We start from the raw sequence: 18,428 nt of genomic DNA on the forward strand, positions 1-18,428 counted from the left end.
CCATGTACGTGTTGTATGTCTATGAGTACATGCACGCTCACCTGTGCCGGGCGTTTATATTTGTATTCGTGGATATATATATATATATATATATATATATATATATATATATATATATATATATATATATATATATACATATATATATATAGATATATATATATAGATAGATAGATATCTAGATAGATAGATAGATAGATAGATTGATGTTACCGGAGTGAGTACAACAGTCTCCATGAAGAACTTCTCACTCCAGAGGAGTCTAAATTTCCCTCTTACTGGAAGTAGCGCAGACTTTAGAAAGGTTCTGGGTAACACCAGGACTCTTTCATGGAAATTGGTCCTGGGATCATTTCTAAATAAATCACTGTATTACCAGCTGGGGCACCCGCCGCTGCTTGGAAAAAAATTACTTACAAAAAATTATATCATCTTGAAAGCTGGCCTGTGTTGACCTATGATTCTGAGGTACATTGATTATAATTTGAGGATCGTAGGTCAACCATCTTAAATGAACGAAGTGTCATCGAAGGGGCATTTGAGAAGCTGCCTTTACTGGGATCAGAACGGCCTATTAGACCACCCTGACACCCTGGCCAGCCGCTGAAACACCTTCACCCGACCTCTGGGGCCTGGTGGCGGTGCTCGGGGTCCGACCATGGAGGAGTAACATAAACACTTGTTCACATGTTACATGGAAACTCTCTGATACAGCTCGTACAGTTTCAAGGCTGCGCTTCATACAGGAGCAGGGAAATGATGGACTCGACTTCGAAGAGACTGTACTCCTTTCCGTCCGCTGAGAATAACGCAGCCTCCCGGAATGTGACTTCTAACTCGCCGTGTACCCACTTGGAGGCGGAGTACAGTTATAATCAGTTAATTATATAACCCCAGGACCCCTTTTACGGGGCCCCAGCGGCTTTAAGTCTGCGCTACAGTCAGAAGCAGGGAAATGAGGGGCTACTTTGAGAAGTTCGTTGACTTGCACTGACGATGATATAAGCTCACCGAAGATGACTTTTTTCTAGCTTTATAACCTCATGCAGGCATAGTCCGTTAATATATATCATTTTTTTTCTCATCCTTTCCAATACTTGATCGCCGTTTCCTGCGTTAGGGAAGTCGCGCGAGGAACACGAAGAAATGGCCTAATGCGCTCACATCCACTATCTAGTTGTTGTATATATATATATATATATATATATATATATATATATATATATATATATATATATATATATATATATATATATATAGTCAAACAACTGACGATGATGATGCAGCCTCACTAAGGAAAATACATATAAATGCTTATGTATTGCTCAGTTTTACCAGAATGTCACAGCAGGTTGCAAGGGGCAGTCACTGCAGGTTGCCAGGAGACAGCAGGTTGCCTGATATACATCAGGACGTGTCCCCTCGCTCGTGCCAAAATACAAATATCTGAATTTATATCAAGGCTGGAGCGGGGCGGGACCCAGCCATCTAAGGTCAGGATAAGGACCAAGCCATCTCAAGCAAGGGTCGTACCGTCGAACTGAAGGCTCGTACCGTCGCATTGAAGGGTCGTACCGTCGCCGTGAATGGTCGTATCGTACTGAAGGGTACCACCGTCGTACTCAAATAGTCAACAGCAGCCACGCTCGGTACCCTGGGAGCCTGTGCAGTAAGGCTCAGCCCATTGGTTGCAGTTCATCTGGAAGCAAAATGAGTCACCAGTGGGATGCATGTGAGAGCAGAAGTTTTGCTGAGGCAGCACTGCCAAGCGGTCTTGGAACACAGCGGTCCACGGACCGTGCAACACACACACCCAGCTAACGACAATGTTGTGTTGGTTCGCGTGCGTGTCTGGCTACTTCATGACCCGACCCGGCATGCCTTAGTGACAGTGTGGCTCCGTCACGAGATGGAGGTTGAGGCCTGAATTAACCTGTACTGTCCAGGGCATGACACAAGATGATATTAACTTCATAATTAGAGAAATTCGTTCTTCAGAAGCTTCAAATAATGATTTCTTGAATGACGATATTTTTTTCTTTAGTCACCCTTTCTCTTCCTGTTTAGCTTCTTCCAGTCAAGTACGGGAGCATACGCCCCGACAGCGACGTGCAACCCGCTGCCTTCAAACTTGACCGAGGGAGAGGGAGGGGGGAAGGGTTCTACTTGTCAGTCTCCCAGACTCTTCAAACTTGGCATCCCTCGCGCGCCTCCTGCACCACTTCCATCCAAGAACTTTCAACTACACCCCAGCCCATTTCCCATCCCTGACCTCTTCATCCTTGTACATGATGGCCTGGTCTCCCACCTGACCTTTAAAGCTCAGGTCAAAGACCAAGTTACCTTACCCCAGGAGTCGTACCGTCGTGCTCGAAGTTAGAATAGAGCCCCTTAAGCGGGAAGAACCTCAGTAAAACAAGCCGCTTACCATGAAGCGAGTTTTGGCTATGTTGGACGTGGCAGAAACCCAGCCAGTCATCAGTATTGCCATCCACTGATCGACGGCTTGATCTACGACTACAGCCAGTGTTACCAAAGTCGCCCTAGGACTCTCAGTGGCAGGTGACTCTAGCAGGCTGAATCTAAGGTTCATAAGTGCCTCTCATCACCTAGCTTCCTCATCAGCCAGCCCCTCATCAGCCAGCCCCTCATCAGCCAGCCTCTCATCAACCAGACCTTCATTCACCACTTAGCCCTTTGATCACCTAGACCTTCAGACCCAGCCCCCTCACAACCCAGGCCATCATCACCCAGTCATTACCCTTGCTTCCTGCCTTTCTCTAAAGCATAAGGCCAACCTGATCACAATTGACCCTCCAGCTCGCCCGTCTTTGTGGGCGTGAGGGGTGAGTGACTAGAGTGGGCGTGTGGTGTGACTGACTAGAGTGGGCGTAAGATTTGAGTGATAAGAGTGGGCGTGTGGTGGGAGGAAGGGGCGTGGAGATGGGGAGGGTGTAGAGGGTGGAGGACATACTGTGTAGTGGTGGAAGCACTTTGGATGTAGTGGGTGAAGGAGGCATGTAGAGGCAGGAACACCGTAATGTAGTAGGTGGAGGAGGCATGAAGAGGCAGGAGCACGTTGTGTAGTGAGTAGAGTGGGACACATGTAGAGGAAGAAGCTCTTTGGTGTGGTTAGGGCACATGTAGAGGCAGGAACACCTTGGTGTAGTGGGTGGAGGGAGCATGTAGAGGTAGAAGCACCTTGGTAGCCATTACCTGGAGGAGGCGTGGCATAGGTCCTCAGCTCTCAAGAGCTCCACTTCTGCCGGCGCGCCACCGGGCTGCCCCCAGGCCCCCGAGAGAGAGAGAGAGAGAGAGAGAGAGAGAGAGAGAGAGAGAGAGAGAGAGAGAGAGAGAGAGAGAGGAGGGGGGGGGCGGAGAGTTCAGGAAAAAAGATGAAGGGTGAGTGTAGAGTGGTGGGTGCGGGAGAGTGAATGTGTGGGGCAGCGGACCTCTGGTGTACTTGTGCTGGTGTGTGTGTGTGTGTGTGTGTGTGTGTGTGTGTGTGTGTGTGTACGCTCCCTCCCTCCTGCACCAGGACCCACCAGATCTCACTCTGTACACACGGTCCTTTCTTCCCTCTCCTATTGACTTTCTCCCTCCACAGAGACCCCTCCCTTCCCTGCACAAAGGCAATCCTTCATCCTCTACACAGACCTTTTCCTCCCTCCACACAGACCTTCCCTCCCCTCCCTCGGGCCCACGCGGACCCTCCAGGCCACGGGTCCCTCCACTCGTAAGTCTCTCACTCTCGTGTATCTCCACCTGCCTTCTAAGGCTCGAGTTACCGCCATATTGCCACCTGGTGCCTCTATCACCATCTGCCTCAAGCTTCCAGACTCTTGTATGTAAGACGTTGCTCGCAGATGCGTTTGGGGTGAATACCTATCGTGTATATATTTTTTTCTTTTAAACTATTTGCCATTTCCCGCGTTAGCGAGGTAGCGTTAAGAACAGAGGACTGGGCCTTTTTTGGAATATCCTCACCTGGCCCCCTCTGTTCCTTCTTTTGGAAAATTAAAAAAAAAAAAAAAAAAAAAAAAAAAAAAAATTATATATATATATATATATATATATATATATATATATATATATATATATATATATATATATATATATATATTTATATATATATATATATATTTTTTTTTTTTTCATACTATTTGACATTTCCCGCGTTAGCGAGGTAGCGTTAAGAACAGAGAACTGGGCCTTAGAGGGAATATCCTCACCTGACCCCCTTCTCTGTTCCTTCTTTTGGAAAATTAAAAAAAAACGAGAGAGGAGGATTTCCAGCCACCCGCTCCCTCCCCTTTTAGTCGCCTTCTACGACACGCAGGGAATACGTGGGAAGTATTCTTTCTCCCCTATCCCCAGGGATAATATATATATATATATATATATATATATATATATATATATATATATATATATATATATATATATATATATTAACCGCAGTGTAATAAGAATTTATTTCAATTGCAGATACTAAAGGTTAAACATGACGTAAACTTATTATTATGCTGCAGCTCTAATTAAAAGTCAACAATGGTTATAAAAGATGTTTCTCCCACTTCCTTATCTGTTGACTTTTTACTGTGATATTTCTAGTGACTACTGAGGCCACACTTACCTTTGATCCCGACACGTAATATGCTCCTCACACACACTTGGACCCTGATGCAACGCACTTCTCATCACACACACACACACACACACACACACACACACACACCTTTGGGGGTTGATGTAGTAACTGTTACACACACTTTCCATCTCTCGCACTTCCACTGGAAGAGCACGCCCACCCCATCTTAGAAACAAGATATTTCTCGCTATATTAAAGCAGAAACTTGTCGCCAATGACAATACCGCAACTCCTTTAACAAGAAAAACAAGAACAACAAAAGTGTTCCTATCCAATTTAGGGCCATTTTCATAGAAAGATTCACATCACCGACCCTCCCGATTGCTTGTATACCAGTTATAAAATACCACTAGACCACCTGACCTCTGGACGCTCCGTGATTTTGTGGGAGATAATAACACACACGGGACAGTTGGTAGCGTCAGTCGTGGCTAGAATCACTAAGAGGCTCTCCACACTTTTCAAAGATTTCGTGTGAGGAAATCGTCAACATTAACTAGCTTAATTCCGTTTATCAAAAACTGACGAAATCACTTTCTGGAACTTTTAAAGTTATTGAGGGAATATGATAGTTTTAAACACACACACACACACACACACACACACACACACACACACACACACACACACACACACAATCATACACACACACACACGCATGCATGAGGGTGAAAGGCGTGCTCGGGATAGTAAATTGGAACGATGTGATATGCAAGGGTGCTGTCAGTGGAAGCTTCGGGGTAAACCATGAAAAGGTATGGTGGGGGCTGGTTGTGGATAGGGGGCTGTGGTTTCTTGCAATGCACACGACAGCCAGAGAATGGATGTGAGCGAATGCGGCCTTTCTTCATCTGTTCCTGGCGTTGCCTCGCCATCGCGTGAAACGGCAATCAAGTATGAAAGAATATATATATATATATATATATATATATATATATATATATATATATATATATATATATATATATATATATATATATATTTTTTTTTTTTTTTTGTCGCTGTCTCCCGCGTTTGCGAGGTAGCGCAAGGAAACAGACGAAAGAAATGGCCCAACCCACCCCCATACACATGTATATACATACGTCCACACACGCAAATATACATACCTACACAGCTTTCCATGGTTTACCCCAGACGCTTCACATGCCCTGATTCAATCCACTGACAGCACGTCAACCCCGGTATACCACATCGCTCCAATTCACTCTATTCCTTGCCCTCCTTTCACCCTCCTGCATGTTCAGGCCCCGATCACACAAAATCTTCTTCACTCCATCTTTCCACCTCCAATTTGGTCTCCCTCTTCTCCTCGTTCCCTCCACCTCCGATACATATATCCTCTTGGTCAATCTTTCCTCACTCATTCTCTCCATGTGCCCAAACCATTTCAAAACACCCTCTTCTGCTCTCTCAACCACGCTCTTTTTATTTCCACACATCTCTCTTACCCTTACGTTACTTACTCGATCAAACCACCTCACACCACACATTGTCCTCAAACATCTCATTTCCAGCACATCCATCCTCCTGCGCACAACTCTATCCATAGCCCACGCCTCGCAACCATACAACATTGTTGGAACCACTATTCCTTCAAACATACCCATTTTTGCTTTCCGAGATAATGTTCTCGACTTCCACACATTCTTCAAGGCTCCCAGAATTTTCGCCCCCTCCCCCACCCTATGATCCACTTCCGCTTCCATGGTTCCATCCGCTGCCAGAGCCACTCCCAGATATCTAAAACACTTCACTTCCTCCAGTTTTTCTCCATTCAAACTCACCTCCCAATTGACTTGACCCTCAACCCTACTGTACCTAATAACCCTGCTCTTATTCACACACACACATATATATATATATATATATATATATATATATATATATATATATATATATATATATATGATTACATGGTACCAGGCTCCACGAGTGAAAAGGCACTTTGTCAAGGCAGTTTCATCCTCATCGTCAATGAACGAAAAGGAGCACAGTCTCGCCGAGGAAATTCTCACATCAAAGGGGTCCTTGATTTCCCTGGTCTTGATTGGAACACAGCCTTGCAGCTGCAGGTGCCCCATAAAAGTGGTCCTGGGGTTGTAGAATGACAAAAAAGTATCGATCGTGCTCAACGATGTCAACATTATATACGGATCTTAATGTCTAAAAGTGCCATCCGTTCTTAAAGTAATGACAGTCTTACTTTTTAGAGGCTGGGCGATTTTAGGTGTCGGTCAAACCCTCAGGAGGTTCAACTGTCTGGCAGTGTTAGGAGAGGAGCGCAAATCAAGTCTACCAATGGTTACAATTAACGTAGGACATAGATGGCCTGTCGGGCGTTGCTTGACCTAGCTGGAGGAGGGGGCACGGGAGCAACCAACTCTCCAGAACAGAAGCCAAATCTATATTTGTAGTCGAGAAAGTGAGAAGCATCAGTGCAGAGAAGGAAAGGGTTCAAGTTGAGTAGTGAGAGACTGCCAGTTGATAAGGCCAACTGTTATTGACTGACCTCTCGAGTAGGAGAGGGAAGGTGGAAGAACGAGTATATATATATATTTATATATATATATATATATATATATATATATATATATATATATATATATATATATATATAAATTGGGAGGTGAGTTTGAATGGAGAAAAACTGGAGGAAGTGAAGTGTTTTAGATATCTGGGAGTGGATCTGGCAGCGGATGGAACCATGGAAGCGGAAGTGGATCATAGGGTGGGGGAGGGGACGAAAATTCTGGGGGCCTTGAAGAATGTGTGGAAGTCGAGAACATTATCTCGGAAAGCAAAAATGGGTATGTTTGAAGGAATAGTGGTTCCAACAATGTTGTATGGTTGCGAGGCGTGGGCTATGGATAGAGTTGTGCGCAGGAGGATGGATGTGCTGGAAATGAGATGTTTGAGGACAATGTGCGGTGTGAGGTGGTTTGATCGAGTGAGTAACGTAAGGGTAAGAGAGATGTGTGGAAATAAAAAGAGCGTGGTTGAGAGAGCAGAAGAGGGTGTTTTGAAGTGGTTTGGGCACATGGAGAGAATGAGTGAGGAAAGATTGACCAAGAGGATATATGTGTCGGAGGTGGAGGGAACGAGGAGAAGAGGGAGACCAGATTGGAGGTGGAAAGATGGAGTGAAAAAGATTTTGTGTGATCGGGGCCTGAACATGCAGGAGGGTGAAAGGAGGGCAAGGAATAGAGTGAATTGGAGCGATGTGGTATACCGGGGTTGACGTGCTGTCAGTGGATTGAATCAAGGCATGTGAAGCGACTGGGGTAAACCATGGAAAGCTGTGTAGGTATGTATATTTGCGTGTGTGGACGTATGTATATACATGTGTTTGGGGGGGGGGGGGCATTTCTTTCGTCTGTTTCCTTGCGCTACCTCGCAAACGGGGGAGACAGCGACAAAGTATAATAAAAAAATAAATAAAAAAAAAAAAAAAAATATATATATATATATATATATATATATATATATATATATATATATATATATATATATATATATATAGTGTGCGTGTGTGTGTGTATGTTGCTTCATGGAGTGAAATGAGAAATCCGATGGAAGACGCGCAACGAATGTTGTCCAGAAATGGCAGCCAAGTGCTGTTTGACAGACCAGTTACAGTATACGACCCACCGAAGAGCGAGTCTCATCGCTTATTGGGTGGTGAAGTCATACTACACTAGCAGCATCTTGCATTCTTGTTAAGACACACTTTCAAAAAGAGAAGATGCAGATTTTAACTTATTTCAAATGTTTCATGAAATAATTTTGTCGTTATGTATTTGGCAGCGATCATCAGATGTTCCAGTACCTGCACCAGACGCCTAACCTTGATTTTATTGTGGTAAAGATCCGGGTCTTTTGTTATTTCCCGCCATACCAGACCCCAGATGAACCGTAAATGATGTTATATACGAACACAGCGATATGTCATTAAGACGGTGAGTAATAACGCCTCCTCTACCCACAATATTTTTTTTTTTTCGTCAGACTTCGTGAATCAGGGAACCAGCCGTCCAAGTGAAGTTTGTTTACTCCTGGCGGGCGGGTATCCTCGCTGGGAAGGAGCTTGTGAATCCAGTCACGATTGTGCCGTCTTATATTACAGACTTGTGTGTGACGGAGCAAGATATCGAATAAGTGCACGTTTGAAATGGGTAAATGCTTTACTTGCTCGATACGCACATGATGAAATATCTGTTGCGGATCACCGTTCACTCTCGCCGAAACATGTGGATCCAGAACGTCAGCGAACTGGGTGTCTCAGAGTTAGGAAAGATCACAGGTTAGTTGTTTAGCTAAATTCTGTAGGGAAGAATTGTCAGATTTGTGGGAAACGTGATGTTGGTATTACTGTAAACGGTACATATTAATTAGGGATGGAAGATACAGCTTTATCGAATTGTAAAACACTTTATATGTAAGATTAAAGTTCTTGTTGACAGAACATTCTATTGTAGTACAGTTTAGACAGTGAATCAGTGGAGATTTAAAGACCAGTTGTAGCGAAGAAAGTAACAATGTATATGAATTATCCACTACCATACTTTATGATCACTGTGCACAATATCAACAGGTACTGTATCAATGCTACAAAGGACAAACTGAAATATAGACATTGTGGCCAGGATTCCCATTTCGCAATTGTTTTGCACCGAACTAACCTAAACGACGCATGTTTTCAACCTAGTATGGTTCCGGGCGAGCATAACAGCAGTGCTTCACTCACGGATTCGCCAGTTCGTGCTCCAGACTAACATTTTTACACCTGCACCACTAGCCTTACGTTAATCACACCAGAATGCATTGATCATGATATGAACTGGTGTCTGATTTTGATTTTGGAGCGGAGATTAAACGTGTTACATCTTCCGTACCAAATCTGACATAATTTGCTTATAAGATTTGAATTCATCGGTAGTGCAACTTGATCCGGTACGGACTCGCTTTCTGCGTCGACTGTCTCTAAACCAGAATTGCTTATTGTAGCTGGAGTAGTATAGTACCTAATATAACCTTTGCATCAAATATACTAACTATTTCAAAGTCCGATAACAAGATATTCTTTCCGGAAACAGATCATACTGACTTAATGAAGACGAAGTAGACGCCTCTTTTACCATCAGAGAAGGGAGATAATAATTTACTCAGAAGTAAATGTGACCCATTGAGTTTGACTGTCGTTCGTTAACGACCCAAGTTCTCTCGTGCAGACACACGTAAACTTTGCAAGGTTCAGACAGTCTCCGAGGAACCGAAGGCTAACGACCTATAATGGTGGGTGTAGAATATTAATTGTTGATATAGGAACCGAATTATGTAAATGACTGATCAGAGTAAGGTAACTAATCCCAGGGGTGTAATCTAGGTCACAATATTATATACCATCTCCAAACTGTTCTATGCTTTCATCAAAATTTCATAACGAAAAATTGATAGGAAGAATTAAATACATTATACTGAGAATGATCACATAAGATGGAAATAGTTAACAATTACTTAGACTGCTTCTGCATTTCCTCTGTATAGCAAAATCCACACTGATGCAAAATTGTTGATATAAAGAAAATGCATTTTTCTGAGAGAATGGGATGTGTAAGGCAGTATATTATTACTCTCAGGTGTGGGACGGTTATATTAAAGTCAGATGACAGCGGTTATCAAAAGAAAGGTACAACAGAAAAAGTAGATGATATTTTACATTATTGTACTATGACTAGTCTGTCTTCATTTATAATCTAAACTACATGTGTTATTTATATAATATAATTCTATAAGTGTCACATGTAGTTTTGTGTAAACACTAAATAGTTTTTCTGTTTTGCTGTTCTAATTTATTGTTTCACTATTTTCCGGTTTTAGTCTTACCTGATAAAATATTTTAAGCCCTTCAGTACGCAACAGAACCACATGAAGATTAGGAGTACAATGTAAATTTATTTATTAAAAACATTCATTCCTTGAGTATGAACATTTTCAACGTCCATTTAAAAAACAGCATACTTTTTAAGCCTAATTATTTTACTTCCCTGATGCCACATAATGTTTGTAGTCAGAATTTTTGTATTTAGGGATTGCAATGTGCTGCTTAACTTCAACTGGTTACGTTTATCATCGAGTGCTTCATGAACTGCTCAAGAATGTTGTAGAGCTGAGTTGCACTACAGGGAAATGCTGCTCATTACAGGACATTATGAAAGAAATATCATAGTCCTTAGGGTATGATTTCAGTCTGTCAAACATGCCATTATATTAAGGTACAGTAATGTAAAATATCTGCTTTTTTCATTAAAATATTGCAAAACAGATTCTAAAAATACACTTTACCTTTATCTAACTATTTTGTTCAATATATATATATATATATATATATATATATATATATATATATATATATATATATATATATATATATATATATATATATATACTCAAATCGGAGCACAAATTCTATTTAATCAAAATCAACGTAAATTGATTCATAAAGAAGAAATAATATTGTCGTACCTCAATATTTGACATAACCACAATAGTTAATGAAATTTATTCATTTTTTATTTTCTTGTAATGTTATATACTGCAACCTATATTGACATTTATTGTTTTTACATTTGCAGCAGTACGAGAAAAAACAAAAAATGCTGTACACAAATAGTGTTAATTTGAATTTTTTATGTCATAAATTTGTTTCCCTGATAATGTATTGTTCTGATATTTTATTTTTATTCAGATTTTTGCTTACACTTTAATCTTTGTGCTCGAGTATATTTGAAAGTTTTGCTGCTAGTTTTTTAGTATAGATAATCTTTGGCTAGAGTTGTGATTTGGTGGAAAATTCCTGATCAAAGTTAATATAGATTATCGCATATTAGGGATATAGATGTACTTCTTATATTAAGTTAGGTATATATTTTGCCTAACATTCCATTACATACTGGTTGTATGTTTTGTGTCGCATTAATTTACAGGGTGAAATATTTTTGGAAATCTTTTGAAAATTTTACTTTTTATGTAGAAGAGTTTATCTTAGAACAGCTTGCAATCCCTTCAAGCGTTTTGATTAGCTCATCCCTTATTAATATTTAAACTGAGAGCGCTTTATTATCCGTTAATGTATTTTTATGAATATTGATCCTGTCCGTTAAATGTATGCTCAAACATAACTATCTGTACCAAATAGTCAGTGATTCAGTAGATTATTGTCTGACCCCCACAATATCATGAGGAGGTGGTAGAGAGTAAACTACTTCAGTGTAGCGCCGACCGCAACACACCACAGGAGAGACAGCCTAACCTGCAATGAGCTAGACTGGCAGGTGGACCCGCGTGTCATCAGCTTATTGCTCTGTTTTCGACTTCAATCTGCAGCTCTACACTCGTGATTTCTTTAATATCTGCGTTTGTAATGTCGTTTACATTGTTTATCAATGTTTTATTAAAAAGGAAATATTTTCGCTAAAAGATATATTTTTTTTCTGCATAGTTAGCCTTTTGAGCAGCCTAGGTCGTAGTGATTGTTAATATGCAAATTATCCAGTGTTTTGCTGAATAATTCAGGCTCTATGAAAGCTGTTGCTCTATCGCCACTGATTCAGTATGAAATGGTCACCTAAAACATTTGGTTCTGAATTTCTATATTACTGTAATTCTGTAATATAATAAGCCATCTCTTTGCTGATAATTCACGTTTGATTTCAGTTATGGTTCGTGGCAGTGCAACGGAATCATCGCTAGTTTTATGGACTTGGGGAAAATCATGTTTCCATAACGAGACATGCCAGGTATGTACACACTGTCGCTGTATGCACGACTCAAATGCATGGGATATTTAGTTTATCGTGTAGGAAGTGGTGTATCGGTAGGAAACATGTTTCGTCACGCCATTAGTGTGCGGTATCTGGGTGTCCGGTGCCCACTAACTTATCTTCCTCGGTTGACCTTGGTGCAGCATGATGAGCTGTTAACTTCCAAGGAATGCAGAATCATTATTGGCTTTCAAGATAAAGAATGCCGGTTTAACTCTTGGGTATGATGGCGTGACACTGAGCTAACCTTAGTAAGGATCAAGTCAAAAGCCCAGGCCATCATATGCAAGAGTCAGTGGTTCGTGTCTTCTTCCTCGCGGGTTTAACTGTTTTTACAAGTGATAAATTTCCTCATAAAGCTCAACAGATTTTCACAGTGTAATTGCATGGTGAGGGGTATGATTACCTCTCACTTGTTGAAATTCGAGAGAAATCCTTTGTTTAAATAACCATAGACATGAACGCAAGGCATTTATATCAAAGAGGTTAGAAATAAGAGTAGCATATATATATATATATATATATATATATATATATATATATATATATATATATATATATATATATATATAACCTATTTGGTTGAAGACTTTTACATACCGTAAGTGTCCAGTGTTCAGCATATTAGCATTTGCACATATATAATCAACTTTATTGTGCAAGCGGTGTGCAACGATCGCATAAGGTTAGTCAGTCATGGAAGCGTCTGGTGGAAGCGGTTGATGACCGTTAGATCTCTGGATATACCGGGTTGGAGTGGTATACCGGGTTGGAGTGGTATACCGAGCTGGAGTGGTATACTAGGCGCAGTGTAGACAGGCGGGAAGTAGCGATATGAGCAGCTAGCTTGCTAACAAAAGAGTCAGTTCTTTAAAGCCCTTGAATATGACTTTATTAACACACGACGGTACGACCCATGAGGATCAGGTCAAAGGCCAGGCAATCATACTCTGGGGGTCATAGTGACGCGTTCAAGGGATTAAAAAGAACTCAAAAACATAAATAACAGACTTCAACCCATTTCTACCTTGTCAGTCAATGGACCACGTGAATTTAGGACACTATTACACTTGTAAATTATTAAAATAGGCATATGTAATTCTGAAAAAAATCAGCAATTCCTATCTTTTTTCTCTCTAAAAGCTAAACTAAATCCTTTGTAAAAAGACTTAGATTTTCTTAAATTTTTGTCTAATAATGTATGAAAGCTGGGCTTAACACAGAATTTTGAAATTTTTGTAAATAATTCGATAGTGATGCTGAGAATCAAACTGAAATTATGAGACTTAAATAATGGTTGTTATAAAGTTATGACACATCATATTTAGAAAATCAAGAAGAAATTGTTTAAAATTGATTAATGTGGTATGGCGAAACACACACACACACACACACACACACACACACCGTTGTGTCATGATTAGCGTTGCAACCAACTAGTCTAGCGGGCCCAAGGTTCGAGTTTCCAAGAGGGCATCCGGCCCACAAAAAAATCAGCAGTTTCTCCTTCCCTTGAAGGCTGGACTATGTATGTGTGCATGTATGAGGTTAACATATGGCACATACACAAGGTTAAGAGGTGGAACAACATGAAAATCTCACCTCGTAACTCAGAAATGGTAATCACACACCAAAGAGACGGGCGACACGAGGGTTGAACTCGTTTCCTCTAACTCACATATCGTCAGTCATAAAGTTTATCTATTTTACTTTTCAGTTTAGCAATGCATTGATTACGTACTGTTTTTAAAGTAAACGCAGATTGAAAAGTGGAATGACAAGAAATACACTGTACAGTGTTAGATATTTCTTGGAACTTCAGTAATGTATCGCAAGTTTCATGAGCAATATGTCCTTCCTGTCATTATCACAGTTCATGGTTTTCCTGCCAACATACTGGGAGCAAATGATGCAAAGTTTGACTGTGTCTTTTTCGAACAAGTTTGATTAGCGCAGCTGGCCAGTGTGTGTGTGCGCGCGCGCGCGCGCGCGCGCGTGTGTGTGTGTGTGTGTGTGTGTGTGTGTGTGTGTATTAATGAACCATTATTAGCGACCACTCGCCGGAGCAAGTCAGCCTGGCTACACCTTCAATGCTTATGTCGAGGATTCCCACTCACCCTCCAACTGTCACAATGAAGTGATAAAACGTATATGGACAAGGAAAACGACTTAGTGGTAGAGGGAAAGAGACGGGAAGACGCCTTAACGAAAACATATGAGCAAGAGAAGACAGAAGGGCCGGGAGGAGAGCATAGATCAGAGGGGTTGGCCGGGCGGTGGGAGCGTGGGCCGTGCGTGCCGGCTTAGACCAGTGTGTGCAGGGGCTGCGGCCACGGGGACGCTTTTGGAATATTTTGTACGTATATAATCGCGTTTTCTGGCCTGGCGGATGATCCGGGAGTGGGGCTGGTAAACTGTGGGTCGTAGCGTTGGGGGGAAGGGCTGAGGGCTGCAAGGAAGGGTTGAACCCAGCAGGGAAGGGCCTGAAAGAAGGGCTGCAAGAAAGGATTAAGGCTTCTAGCTAAGGACTAAGGGCTACTAGGAAAGGTCGAACCGTGCAGGGAAAGGGTGCGGGTTAAGAGGAAGGGTTAAGCCCTGCAGGGAAGGGGCGGTCTGCTGCAGGAGAGAGTCTAGCCCTGCGGGGAATGGTAAGGGGAGGAAGAGCGATCCAACCAGTGCTTCCTGTCCTGGTCTTCCTCTGGCGGCCATACCACCGTCGCCTCCCTCTGTGGCGTTATCTCTGATGTACACAGTGTGACATCACTTGACGTACGCTGCGTGACGTCACTTGATCTAGATCATGTGACCACTTGACGTACGCCGAGTGACATGACTTGACGTACGTCGCGTGACATCACTTGATCTAAACCGTTGACTTGCCAGCAACATTCTCGTATAAGAAATGTCTATAACGTGCCCGTGTGAGGAAGGGATCCGTGTACCAGGCGTGTTGAACAGACCCGTGAGGCAGTTGTCTGTTATAAAAACGCTTTTCAAACATCAGTATGACAATTAAGTCTCTTTCATATATATATGCCCGTGCCGTCGCTGCGCACACAGTTGGAGCCGCACTGGAATCCAGTGTCGCAAGGTCGGTAAGATTTCTTCCAGCGAGTGCTTCACCAACTTGGTGGACCTGAGCGGGGAGGGCACTTGGCGTCTCCGTCCCCCCACAGAAGTTAAGGTCGGCGCTAAAAGCTAGGGTTCGTCGGGGAGCCATAAACACGGTTTTCTTTTTCTTCTTTATTGGCCTAACGCACTCAGGGTGGCCACCCCCCCCCCCCCCCCCCGTACTAGCCAGACAGACCCAAGTGTGGCCCGTCTCTTGATTCTTTGTGACGGTTCCGGGTGACATGACGTCTGACGGCCAAGTGTTACAAGTCCAGTGTAACAAAAATGACACATTATGCGTGACGGTCTAATTTGACAGTTTCACTGTGACGGTCAAATATGACAGGTTCATTGTGACGGTCCAGTAACACACGTGTGTTGGACAGTAGCAAGAACTCTGTGAAAAGCATAGTGACATTCAGGCCAGTGTCACACACTTGGAACGAATCGATGTGACTAATGCAACAAAGAGCCCCGTGTGTGACTCCTGTGTCACAAGTCCTCGCGAAAAGATCTGTACGAGTCCCCGCGTTACGCTGGCGTGACATAGGGTTGAAATAGACCCGTGTGAAAGTTTCCCCGTAACCAACCCATGTTACATAAACACGTAACAGAAGAGTAATTTCCATACGAGGGAAGTGTGTTACAGAGCCTTATTTTAAGTTTCTTGTGACAGAGCATCGGTACAGACAAGAAACACCATTTCTGCCAACAATACTAACCCCTGTGCCACCAGGCCTTCACCACAGATGTCTGTAAAAGCAGAAGTTGCTGTGGCAACAGTAATACAATTGCTACTTAATGAACGCTACAGAAAGACGAGAATGGTCTGGCGTGGCTATTAAGAGCAACTGCATTGCGTTTACGGTGCCTGCTTGCTACAGGGTTACTGGCTACAGGGGCTGCTGGCTACAAGGTTACCGGCTACAGGGGCTGCTGGCTATAGGGCTACTGGCTACAGGGGCTGCTGGCTATAGGGCTACTGGCTACAGGGGCTGCTGGCTATAGGGCTACTGGCTACAGGGGCTGCTGGCTATAGGGCTACTGGCTACAGGGGCTGCTGGCTATAGGGCTACTGGCTACAGGGGCTGCTGGCTACAGAGGCAACTGGCTATAGTGCTGCTGGCTACAGGTGTTGCAGGTTACTGGAGAGCATGTTACTGTACTGGAATTGGTGGTGTGATTACTAGTGCTAGGATCATTATTACCCACCACTGGCCACAAGGCCTCACCTTCAACACAGTCACATTAATCCTTTCACAAACTTCACTCTCACTAATGGTCGTCATATTATATACTTTCACATTTTTATAATACCTGTCAGTCATAAGCCCCAGTAATAAGCTTATATCGCATCAGGTATGCTAATTTTCCCGTAGTTTTTACCGTAATTGTTCTACACAAACTTCACTACGTGATCATTCATTCCGTTAATTCATTTATAAAGCTCACGTTCTACATACCACTGTTCACTACGTATCACTGACACACGAGCCTTCCTCTCTTGCCTGATGAACATTGAACTGTTGGTCGACGTGGAACCCCAATATATACTTACGTTCATGATGTATTTCATGACAATACGCTGTATTATCCAGCCTTAAATTTCATATGCGGCTGACGTCACAACTCGGACAAAACCGTTCATGGGCCAAGTCCACACATTTTGTGGTCCAGTTATATATAGCTCTTAGCTTTTTTTAGCTGAGAAGTTTAGAAGTGTTGTGGGTTTAGCTAACGCCTGAGGTTTTGTAAAGGTCGGAGGTTCAGGAGAGGGAAGAGGTTCAGTGGAAGGGAAGAGGTTTAATGGAGGGGAAGAGGTTTAACGGAGGACAGAGGTTTTATGAAGGTACATGAGAAGAACCAGTAACAGTGGACCTGATGGCGCATGATGATGAGGTTATCTGCAGGGGGACAGTAATGGTATCTTGAGCTTATCGCTAGAGATAGACAGGATGGCAAAGCTGAAGACATTTGCCTAACTAGCACTCCCGTCACGGCAGCCGACAGGTACATTGTGAAAAACTGTTTAGTATGGAGAGAGTAACCTAACCTGAAAGTTTTATAGGAAAGTGTGAATGGAAAACACATCCTAATCAGTTGACAATGGGATATCCGCGGGAGGAGGCTCGACTGCAAAAATAGTGATGTGCTAATAGAAAAACAAATTATATGTTTAAAAGATTTTTGTTCTTGAACATCAGTGTTTACTGATAACTTGTAATCATTAAAGTATTAGTTTCATTCAGAGGTATTGGTGGTATTCGCCTTGACAGCATATAATGGTAGCTTGGCACATTTTAGAGAACAGGATTTTCACTTTCTGCAAAATTCGTAAACACTGTCCCTTGTCCCTTCTTTTTCACCTTCATAATTCTCTCTGTATTTCATTTAAGGTCCGGTCTTGATGTGGACTATGGTCAGTGACTGGAGACTTCGACATAAAAAAAAGAAAAAGTTTATACCATTATTATATAACTATTAAGAAAAGACCTCATTTATATCTGCCCTTTAATTTCATTCCGCTGTTTCTCGTCGTTTATCTTTATCCAGCAAGAATAAATTGTGAGTTATGTTGTCGAAATTACATAACGTTTCGAAACCCTGCTGCATCTTAGTCTTGTTATTAGGTACGTCAAATAATTAGAAGACTTCCGAGCGGCATTACTTACTGAAGCGTTGTGTAGAGTACAATTTATTCATTTTATAGCGTGTCTACATTCGTAGCTGTGAGTACTAACGTTGTGTTTAGTTTATCACAAGGTATTGTTATGCGTATTTCAGGTCATTCAATACAATGTCTTTTTCCTTCTTGTGCTGAATAATGTGTGCCTTAAACTTGT

At 42.2% G+C, this 18,428-nt stretch overlaps 1 protein-coding gene and 1 long non-coding RNA gene across 3 annotated transcripts in view; one reads left to right on the forward strand and one right to left on the reverse strand.

Annotated features, from left to right (window-relative positions):
• Positions 1 to 18,428, reverse strand: part of LOC139753768 (uncharacterized) — a 75,585-nt gene that overhangs the window by 47,531 nt on the left and 9,626 nt on the right. The window lies entirely within an intron of this gene.
• LOC139753602 (uncharacterized) lies at positions 8,603 to 18,143 on the forward strand. Its single transcript, XR_011713733.1, has 3 exons — positions 8,603 to 8,954; positions 12,368 to 12,450; positions 17,982 to 18,143. It is a non-coding gene; the product is annotated as an uncharacterized lncRNA (long non-coding RNA).

Source organism: Panulirus ornatus, chromosome 15 (genome assembly GCF_036320965.1).
Source record: "Panulirus ornatus isolate Po-2019 chromosome 15, ASM3632096v1, whole genome shotgun sequence".
NCBI classification, from domain to species: domain Eukaryota; kingdom Metazoa; phylum Arthropoda; class Malacostraca; order Decapoda; family Palinuridae; genus Panulirus; species Panulirus ornatus.